This window comes from Carassius carassius, chromosome 28 (assembly GCF_963082965.1).
Source record: "Carassius carassius chromosome 28, fCarCar2.1, whole genome shotgun sequence".
Taxonomy (NCBI): Eukaryota; Metazoa; Chordata; class Actinopteri; order Cypriniformes; family Cyprinidae; genus Carassius; species Carassius carassius.
In genome coordinates this window covers 1761928-1770988 of record NC_081782.1, presented here as the reverse complement: position 1 = coordinate 1770988, position 9061 = coordinate 1761928, and positions in this window count along the sequence as shown.

Genomic DNA, 9061 nt, shown 5'->3' with positions numbered 1-9061 from the left:
TAATTTATTAAATAATATATATATTTATATAAATTATAAATCAGTTTATATGAAACAAAAAGAATGTATTTAGAATACATAATAAAAAGAATATCGAATGAATGAATAAATAAATGTTTGCATAATAGTTACTGAAATAGCGATTATAAAAATGTTATTTATTGAATAATTATATATTTTTATAAATAAAATAAATATTGATATACATAATGTGTATACTGTATGTGGCTTACAAAGGAAAAAGTAATTAGAACACATTAATAAAAATAAATTAGTACATAAATGAATAAATAACTGAATATTTGTTTACTTTTTTGTTATTAATAAAAATTTTTTACTGGTGAATCATCTATGAAAAATAATAATTAAAGATTTTTTTTTTTAAGAAATAAAATAAATGCACATACAGTATACATATAAGTGTTGTATAAGAGAATGCAATTTGAATAAATGTGATTTATTTACAATTTCAGTTTCTGTCCACACTAGCCATAAATTTAATTTAATTACATTTATGCATTTAGCAGATGCTTTTATCCAAAGCGACTTACAGTGCATTCAGGCTAACATTTTTGACCTAATGATCCTGGTCCAAACAGCCAAATGTTGGGTGTTTGTTTTATTAACCCAATCCAAATCTATATACTCCTGTAAGAGAGTGAACTAGAGTATATTTGTGGCTTATGCCAGCGATGCTTATGTTGTCTCAATGCTGCTGAAAATCATCTTAAACCAGCTTAAGCTGGTCTAGTCTGTCTCCAAGCCGGACCGCTTTAGCTTTACAGCTTTATTTTCAACAGGGAATGACAAAATGTTCAATTTTCCACGCTTTCTTTCCAAGATGACAGCTATTCACAGTAGCTGCAGAAGAAAACCGACAGTAAATCAGATTTCCAAGCAGTGAACAAAGCCTTGGAGAGCGTCAGGGTCAAGCTGTTATGTGCAAGACACGCTCGTGCAAACTCAGTCCTGTTTCACACAAGAGCTGAACTTGAACTAGTTTGGGATGTGCCCCTGAAATGTAATATTGTATATATAAAATAAATATTAATATTAAGTGCACATGCAACTCATCTCAGTTGAGTTTTCACTAAATATTTATTGTTTTCTCCGTCATTTTTAGTGTTTTGATTTTCTGAGCTTGTTGAAATAGATTCTGGGATACATTAAATACGTGCTAAAATGAGATTAAGTATAAAAATGTTCACATAAACAACATAAAACAGCAGCTTGCAACGTTTCCAGGCTGTGTTTTAGGATTCAGAATCAGACATGAGGGTCTGTGTTTCAGACGCGCCTCGGGGTTCATCTTCAGAAAGCATTTGTGTGCACGGCTTTGATCTGGAGTTTGTTCACATCTTCCAGTGAGTCTATTAGGAAGCTTTCAGATCACAAGTTTCTCTAAACGCTGAACACAAGTTTGAGAAACTTTCCAAAGTGCATCACTTTCCCCGTAATCTACAGCATTTATACTAGCGGTCATTTTTAAATGTTTTTAAAATAACGGTTATATGCTCACAGAGACTGCATTTATTTGATCAAAAATACAGTAAAAAGCTTAATACTGTGTAATATTATTACGGTTTAAAATAACAGTTTTCTGTCTGAGTAGGTAACAAACTGTAATTTATTTCTGTGATGCTCCGCTGTATTTTCAGCATCATTCCTCCAGTCTTCAGTGTCACATGATCTTCAGAAATCAGAATAATATGATGATTTAATAATCATTTCTGATTATTATCAATGTTGAAAACAGTTGTGCTGCTCAATATTTTGTGGAAAATGTGATGCATTTTATTTTTCAGGTTTCAAAGATGAAAAAAAAAGTTCAAAATATGTTTTTGAAATACATTTTGTTTTGTAACATTATCAGTGTTTTTACCGTCAATTTTGATAAATTTGTAATGTCTGCTTGCTGAATAAAAGTGTAAATATCTTTTTTTTCTTCACCTTTTTTTATGATGATTTCCACAAAAATATGAACTGTTTTCAACATTGATAATAATCAGAAATGATTATTAAATCGTCATATTTTCATGATTGCTGAAGATCATGTGACACTGAAGACTGCAGGAATGATGCTGAAAATACAGCGGAGCATCACAGAAATAAATTACACTTTAACAGAGATTTATATATACAACACTTATTGTAAATTGTAAAAATATTTCACAATTTTACTGTTTTTCCTGTATTTTTAATCAAATAAATGCAGTCTTGGTGACCAGAAGAGACTTCTTTCAAAACCATAAAAACAAACAACAACAAAACTCAATTATTCCAAAATATCTCGTCATAAGTTTCTCGCACTTAAGTCATAATTTGGTTTTTCATGAAAAAAACAAACACACTGTTTGTGTTCATAAGTTACACTGCAGTTTTGTCCATTCGTTCCATTATTTCTCAGATATTCGGTCTTATTTTTGACGATTTGCCCTTGAGCTCGTCTCTCAACCCTGTGGCGTGTGTCCCGTCATAATATATAAAAACCCATGTTTGCTAAATGACACACAAGCAATAACCACATCCCTGTCGTGAAATGGAGACAAACATATTATCTCCATAATGATGAAACGGATTAAGAGCAATGCATGCTGGGTAACGTCTAGAGAGGAGATGAAGGTTATTGAGATGTTTATGTGCGGATAGCTAAAGATGTCAATGCGTTCGCACTCCTGTGAGTTTGCATTAATGAGCAGCTTCTCATTCTCAAGGTGAAATAAATCACAAACGCAGTGATAAACAGATATGCCACCTGTTTATCACTGAACTGTCAACACTAAACGTTCATTACGATTACTAGCTGCTTCTGATTTATGTAAAGTAGCTCAGAAAACACATAATTGAGTCCTTTTACTCACTCTGGAAACCGATGTGAAGGTTAGCTTTGCTTTTATAAAATTGCCGAAAACAAGAGGTTATAAAGTAACCGTGTTTTGCTGAGAGTAAAACTATTAAGAGAGAGAATCAGGATCTCACTCTGACCTTCTGTGTGAGCCGAGGTCTCCGAACAAACCCTTCATTACTGCATCAAGCTGCATTTATATACACACCTGCAGGACTCTCTGACCAAGGACTGCCCACATGACAGGAAGAAACCCTTTGATTGACACCTAAGTCGACCAACCACAGCTCATTCAGGAGCAGGGACGTAGTAGACCGGACAGAAAACAGTGAACTGAACACAACTGAAACATGAGGCAAAATCAGGAAATAAGCATTAAAATAAAATAATATTTTATATAAAATAAATCATGATAACCTTTCACCATCTTAAGAATGACAGCGGCTACTGTACTGTATTTAACTTGTGCAAAAAATGGGAATATCATAAATATATTTGCAAATCTAGCACCATTTGCATCCTATCAAATCAAACACATAATCTTTTTTGCCATCAAGAAATTTAGCCAGAAAACATATATAAAATTAATAATAAAAATAAACATATATATAGAATACATGTTTTAATATATTTTAATTAACCTTCAATTTAATCTCTAAATATACATTTATATATGAATTCTGTATATATTTCTATTATATATATATATAAGATATAAGATATATAAGATAAATATATTATGTATATTCTATAATACTCATTTTTATAATTCTATAAATATATATATATATATCGCATATTATCATATTATATTTTTTCTACATTTATAATTTAATTATTTATATAGTATATATAATATAAAAACATTACATGTATATATTCAATTGAATATGTTTATTATAAAATAAATACATCTAAAATAAATAAAGAATATTAATGTTCTAATATTTATAAATATCTGATATATATAAATATCCTTTATCAAAAAAGTACACTGATAAATTGTATTCTGTGAATGTGTTTCCATCATAATTTATGTGCATGTCGTCTTTGAACGTTGAATGTATACGTTATGCACATTTTAAAATATGCTTTGCAATCCAGGGTTTTTTAATGCCATTTCCCAAAATTTGCATATAAATATGTGCATGAAACCATAGCTACAGTTAACCAAGTATGCAGAGGTTTACTTCATGAAAACAGCAGAATAATCAACAGGACTGTTTTAGGAGTGTGTAACGTCGGATCCAACAGCATCGCTTCAACACACGAACACAGAGAGAGCTTTTCTTCAACAACACCACTGTTAAATGAGTTTAGCAAACAGAACGGCAGCATTCTCCCATCTGAAACGAGTGAGTAGTTAGTGTTTTGTGAGGAATGATTGAACGAGCGTCTGTTGACACTGAGCTGTCAGATTCTGCTGTCAAAAGACAAACGTTAAAACAACAATTATGAAGACTTGAAAAGAAAGAGCTACAAGCATGTGGGGAAAATTTACACTCACTCCAGCTCTCTGATGATTACAGCCTTTGTGTCAGAGAGTGACACACACACACACACACACACACAGACAGTTTACTGCGGAAAGTCTTTCAAGAAATTCTCAAGCAGCAGTATCAAGGCTGTTATCAAATTTCTGTAATGTGCAACATATTTCAGATTCAAACAGAATATTTGGGGTTTTATCCTACTCTATATAATTTTTTATATGCAAATTTCTAATTTCTAAGATGATCACAACTTTGCCTTAGTCAGAAAAATCTTTCTTTTACACTATGGACGCAACAGTTTAAAGCTAAAAATATTTTAATGAAGGATTTATTTCTTACAAACATGCAGCTTTTGTCTTCTTCAGATGTTAACTGATGGACTGGAGTGGTGTGATGTTTTTATCATCTGTTCGGACTCTCATTCTGACGGCACCCATTCACTGCAGAGCATCCATTGATGAGACACTGATGCAATGCTACATTTCTCCAAACCTGATGAAGAAACAAACTCATCCTGATCTTGGAAGCGCTGTTTGCACTTAGTGTAAATGAGCTGCTATTTATATCATGTACTTTTTTTCACTTAATGCAAATAGTCGTTTTCATATTTTTGTCTCCTCTGCTAGAAATAGTGGCAATCATTTTGCATTATTTATAATTTATCATAATTGCACATGATTTGTTAAAAATGAATTGAAGTGTCAGCTAATGGAATTGTTCTCCATGCATTTGAACTATTAAAAGCCGATGCAGATTTGAACACATCTGAAGAGCTCGTTGAATACTCTCAGCATGATAAATGAATCTCTTCAAAAAACAAATGGTTTAATTTCAAGTTGCCTTTTTAGTGCAATAAAAGGATAATTAGAGACGTAGCTGTCAAAAGAACCATTAACATGTTAATGGATTTGTAAATTGCGTTGATGTCTCACAGTGCATGATGGGATGTTGGTTTGCTGATCCATCACCGTCTGCTCAACAAAACTCTAACAGAGGAAACTTGGACACAAAGGGAAAAATAAAACAATGTAACAAATGATGCTTTCTTAACATTCTAATCTTGATTCAGAAGATTCCATGATGCTTCAGTAATTCTCAGAACATGAAAGTAGGGATAGAGTTAAATAAATGTGAGATACAATATAAATAACATAAACAATTAAGGCCCATTCCACCAAATGGGTGCCATTTGCTTGTAACTCTTAAAAAAAAAAAAAAAATATATATATATATATATATATATAATAATACACATTTTTAATTATTCAAAATTTGTATTGTACCATCTCAAGTAACCTTACTTCTTTTTTTTCAAGGTTTCTAATTGCAAGATGGACACAAATTGTTTTGTACAGTTGCCAAAAGTCATGTCTTTTTAATAATAATAATAATAAAAATAATTAAAAATATGAAAGTGAAAGTGAAGTGACATTCAGCCAAGTATGGTGACCCATACTCAGAATTTGTGCTCTGCATTTAACCCATCCGAAATGCACACACACAGAGCAGTGAACACACACACACTGTGAGCACACACCCGGAGCAGTGGGCAGCCATTTATGCTGCGGCGCCCGGGGAGCAGTTGGGGGTTCGATGCCTTGCTCAAGGGCACCTAAGTCGTGGTATTGAGAGAACTGTACATGCACTCCCCCCACCCACAATTCCTGCCGGCCTGGGACTCGAACTCACAACCTTTCGATTGGGAGTCCGACTCTCTAACCATTAGGCCACGACTTCCCCTATATGTTGTTTTCCTCTCAGAAAAATGTATGTTAAACAGAATGGTTGGTTGCATTTTCAAATTAATGATAAAAAAATATATATATAAAAAATAAATAAATGAAATCACTATAATATGCATGCAAGGTGTACTTTAATAAAGTATTTTAGGTTGTTAATGTTTTAATTGTAATATTTTCAGTTAAATTAATGTGCACTTATAAATTATTTTAATTATTATAATTTTTTAAGTTCATTTTAATGCATATTTATATGTAATGCCATGGGAACATAAATGGCACCCATTCAGTGGAACGGCACTCAAATAAAAAATAAATAAGTTTGTGCTGGCTTGTTTATTTGCACGGTTGTTCTGTTAAACTTTAATAGTTAAGAACATTTCTTTGTAATCAGCATTTCTTTCCCTAGCAGGTGATGATCTAAATGTCACGTTTGCCATCTGTTGATCATAATAGTCTCATTTGTGAAGCTAAAGCACTTCTTATAAGTGGCTCTTTGAGAAGAGTGTCTCTACAGGCTTTAAATGTAAATAACAGAACATTTATATGTGCAGAAATAAAGATAACTAGGAACTAAAATGCTGTTGAAATCATTGTTATTACTGTTGGTATACGACATAAAGCTGAAATAATATAAAATATAAATATCAGATAAAAAATGCTGCCTCGGTAACTAACTGAAATAAATACATTTAAGTTAAATTAACTTAAATTAAAATGACATACAGTATATAAATATTATTTTTAGTAATTTTTGCATTTTAAGTAATTATGTAAGACCATAAAAAATAAATCACACCCACACACACTCACACACACGCGCACACACACACACTCACACACTCACACACACACACTCACACACACACACACACACACACACACACACACACACTCACACACACACACTCACACACACACACACACACACACACACACACACACACACACACACACACTCACACACTCACACACACACACACACACACACACACACACACACACTCACACACACACACACACACTCACACACACACACACACACACACACACACTCACACACTCACACACACACACTCACACACACACACACACACACACACACACACACACACACACACTCACCACTCACACACTCACACACACACACACACACACACACACTCACACACACACACACACACACACACACACACACACACACACACACACACACACACACACACACACACACACACACACACACACACTCACCACTCACACACTCACACACACACACACACACACACACACTCACACACACACACACACACACACACACACACACACACACACACACACTCACACACACACACTCACACACACACACACACACACACACACACACACACACACACACACACACACACACACACACTCACACACACACACACACACACACACACACTCACACACACACACACACACACACACACACACTCACACACTCACACACACACACTCACACACACACACACACACACACACACACACACACACACACACACTCACCACTCACACACTCACACACACACACACACACACACACTCACACACACACACACACACACACACTCACACACACACACACACACACACACACACACACACACACACACACACACTCACACACACACACACACACACACACACACACACACACACACACACTCAGACACACAGACACACACACACATATATATATTTTACATAAATACAATTATGTTAAACAAACTGAAATTAAAAACTTAAACCAAAATAAAAATAAAGCTATTCAGAATACAAAACTAATAAAACAGAAAAAAATTTCTAAAACTTAATATATTTTAATAATAATATTTTATTATATATAATAAAAAAAAAATTAAAATAAAAAAAATTAAATATAAAAATAACAGCTGATTTAAAATGAATACAAATTATAATACAAATAATGTCTAAATAATAATACTAATGATAATAATATAAACTGTAATAAATAAAACTGTAATAATAATAATAATATAAAATCAGGGCTGGTTTGGTTAACAGAAGAAGTAAGCAGGACATTAGTTACAAACAAATAGAACTTTTAGAATAGAATAGAATTTTTACATTATCTAAAGCGTTTGCAAAAATGTTTGTCCATAATGTGCATCTTTCACAGAATAACAGACAAAATTATATTAATGCATTTTGATCACTGCAGAGCCACTGTAGACTGTATATGAGCTTTTTTTTATCGTGTTTGTATAAAAAAAACTATACACAAAACTATAATTAGATGTGGTATTTTTGGTTGCTTAATATAGATCTCATAATTTCGGACAGATTCAGTATGCAAGAGAAAGTGTGAGGGAAACGTGCAAGAAGAAAAGACAAAAACACCTCCTACAGTCAACCCACAAAAGATTTATTCCTCTTTTCGTGAGGCATGAATGGTCCAAACTTTATTACGCTAAACGTGGGCATCAGTGATGACAGTGGTTTTTAATGTAAAAACCGTAGTCGGCACTCCAAAATGTTTCGTAAAAAGTCATGTCACCTATGACTTACATATTCAGAACACATACATCGAGAGATTTTAATATACTTATATATGTATTTGTCGTTGCTGTCGATATTGGTCTTATTTCTTTAATTTTTTCGTATTTTTTTTTAATCATTATATTTTATCTAGACCAGCCAGATACAAAAACGATTTTTGGATACAGTCACATTCAGAAAGAAGTCCATCCTGCTGCGAATCGTCCTTGTATTGTAGAAAACCTCGTCCGTTCTTCCTGAAAAAGTATATGTTATTTGTATAGATTTATTTCGCAATCGTTTTCATTGTTGTATAGACTGGTGCGATACGTATCCGTATATATCTCGTGTCTTCTGTGCAAAAGTCTTTGAAAAGTATTGGACATATACACATTCACACACAGCGCATCATCACTTCCTCCTGCTTCTGCACCCTTGGC